This window comes from Etheostoma cragini, chromosome 11, assembly GCF_013103735.1.
Source record: "Etheostoma cragini isolate CJK2018 chromosome 11, CSU_Ecrag_1.0, whole genome shotgun sequence".
NCBI classification, from domain to species: Eukaryota; Metazoa; Chordata; class Actinopteri; order Perciformes; family Percidae; genus Etheostoma; species Etheostoma cragini.
Window position 1 is genome coordinate 16753992 of NC_048417.1, and position 3372 is coordinate 16757363.

Sequence of the window (3372 nt, forward strand, 5' to 3'; positions counted from 1 at the left end):
GTCTGCGGAGAGTCTGAGCGCTGAGCCGTGCACTGTCAAGATTTTGTTATGCTGACATGGTCTCACAGACAGCGTTGCAATGATTGATTGCAGAGTAGAAGAAGTTGGAGCCGCTCTCCCCGCTGTTCTGACCAACTGCTGCTCTGACCGAACACTCTGACCTACTGCTCTGACCGACCGCCACTTGGACATCCGCTCTGAGCAGTTTGACTTTAATCATGTGGTGGTTCGTGGCGACTATGTGCGCCATTTGCACTGCCCAGACTGTAAGCATGAAACACCTTTTAGGCCACACAGAATATTACTAAGTTACATTTAACATGCGGATGCACATTTAACATGTGGATGTGGACATCAAACACCTTTTACTATGTTCAGCTTTTGAAATCAGTGGAATTGATTTATTTTTTAAAACCTTGATTTCTAAATACATCAAGAACAAAAACTAGTAAAACACAAATGAGTTTGTCTGTCTTTAAAAGTCAACCAAAATCCGCCCAGTGCTGCATCACTGATGGCAATTTTAACACCACAGCCTGCCTGGTTTCCGTTAACCGCTCTTTACCTGCAGTCTTTCAACAACTTGTCAAATTTCAGGAAATGGTGAAAAACGTCAAACAGTGTTTCCCAACGCCCAGAATGACTTGCTCAAATGTCTTGTTTTGTCCACAACTCAATGATGTTCAGTTTATTGTCACAGAGAAATGGAAAAAACTTATTCACATTTGATAAAGCTGGAATCAGAGAATTTTGACTCAAACCAGTTAATTGATTATCAAATAAATTAACAAATGTAATAGTAGCTTAATGATAACAAATCGATTAATCATTGCAGCTCTAATTAAGACCAAAATTGACCAAAATGTCATTTGTAAATTAGCAACACATTTCCCTACTGTTGGCGTCAAAAGTAAAAAAGTAAATAAAGCATGCTTTAAACATCTTGAAATGTCTTGGAAACAATAGACTTTAAAAGCAGCTGGCAAGGCAAGTCCCACTGGGAGTTTCATCGCCTACTGCATGACTCACTACATGGTTTTCCTCTCAGCGTTACTGCTTTCTTCAGCAGAAAAATACTCAAAAATCTCAATACTTGAAGATGATAGAAAACATACCACAAAGGCTGTTGGCCTTTGCTGTTTTCCTAAAACATCATGACAGCCAGTGTCACTGAAATGCATCTGAAAAAACCTCTATGGTCACTATGAGACCAATGAGTATAGTGCTGATGGCAGCCGGGAATGACAGCTGACCGATAAGAAACTGGCTAGCTGTCTCCACACAAGGCTTTATTGTACGGGGGAATCTTTAAGGGCAGAGGATTGAAAAATCAGGATCCCCGATGAGCACATGTATAGGCTCACTGCTGCTAATCCTGCCCATGTGCTTAGATCTCCCCAAAGAAGAACAAAAGGGGCATGTCAGTAAGTGATAGCCAGATTGCATCAGCTGTGGGTGATAAGGAAAAAAAAACTTAGCATGGGAAGCATCAATGCAAGGAAAAATGTCAAATGTGGTGCCACACATTCAATCATTCTTTAAGCTGCAATAGCAGTATTTACCTGCAACTTCACAGCTAAAAAACTGTTTTCAGCCAGCAGACAATAATGGTCTTCATCTATTGATCACATTATAAATCACACAGTGGCACTCTTGGCACCTAATTGGTATACCTATCTTGTTGTCCAAACTAGGACTTCTGTACTGTAACAAATGTTTAAATGAAAATGCTTATTAACATGTTTAATCATTTCTAATTTATCTGTGTCTAAATTCCCACCCTCCTACGCTTCTTTAGTAGGCTTGCACTACTTAATTTTATTATCAATCAATCTGTGTCATAAATATTTTCTCAAGCATGAAAGTACGAAGAACCCAGCAAAGACATTCAATGTACAATGATTTAATTGATCTGAAATGGTCCTCACATTTAAGAGTCTGGAACCATAGATTGTACCACCCAACTCTACAATGAATGTAAAAAAGACCTAGAATATGCATTCAGTACTACTAGTTTGTTTATTCCTACAAACATATTCCATTGTTATATTCTTTCTCCTGCTCTTTCTATTCAGCTGGGGCAGCTTTATCCTGGAGCATCAAACATGTTTGTATACACACTCAGGGGGCATCACTTCATGCTGACTTTGTTGATGGCAGTCAGAGAGGTAGGAGTGATCTCTCTTCCTCCACAGTTTTACATTGAGGCTATAAACTGATCTCTGTCACAGGAGGTGCATAGCAGCCTCACCAGAAAGTACACAAGCAGCTGTAGCATATACAGGAGCAGGATTATTGCCACCGTGGAGCTTTCTATTTGGATATTATACAGGCTGTATTCAAAGCTGAAGCACCAGATGTGCTGGTGTGATTTCCTGTTAGGTTTAGAATCTGTGCGATGCTTCATAAGACAGAGGCAGAGAGAAAGGAAAGGGGCTTGCAATATTCATGTGAAAAGAAGGAGTTGATGTATTAGAAGAACAACACAGTATTAACACATACAGCTGTTGGCTCTTAGCATACAGGATATTGGGTTCTATATATTTCTGTTGCATGGTTAAACAAATCTACCACATGAATCAAAGTCATCCTCAAACAATAGCAGCTTCTTAACTGTGTCCCGTCCTCTCTATTACAGACAGGCTGTGACTGATGGGGCCCAGAAGTGTGAGGTGTTGTCCTGGGCTCATCTAGCCCCTAACACCCCTGAGGCAATGGCAGTCACCAGCAGAGCAGACCTCCTGGTCCCGGCTGTGGTTTCCGTCAGGCTGAGGCTGGCTAATGAGGACGTTATTAGATCAGAGTCTTCAGACTGACACAAGCCTAGCTGCCAGCACAACTGATTTGACCTTTTTCCACCTGCTCTCAAGATGAATGACCAGGAGCTTCATGCAATATAGTAACAGAAGGAGGAAGGTCATGGATATTGTGCATTATTACTAGGAAGGAATTTGATTTATTTGAAACAATTCAATTACAAAAGTATGTGTTGTATAGAGTTCTTTTAGGTGACTTTAGTTTCTAAGTTGACTGACTTTTTGAACAGTCCAGACACAGTACATCAACAGAATGAACTCTGCTGTTGTATAATTATTTTCGTATTACCAGTGGTCACCAGCCACACACAGTGCTGCTTTTGAGCTAATGCCATCACGCTAACACGCTCACAATGACAATGGAATCAGAATCAGAATCAGAATCAGAATCAGAATCAGCTTTATTCGCCAGGTATGACAGACATCCGAGGAAGATAACTTAAGTTGGAGCAAGCAATAATTTAAACATTTTAAGAAATACACTTGTTACACTTTCTGTTGGAGAATTAGATGTGAAGATCAATACCATCTCATCTCTCTTAATCAAAAAATATCA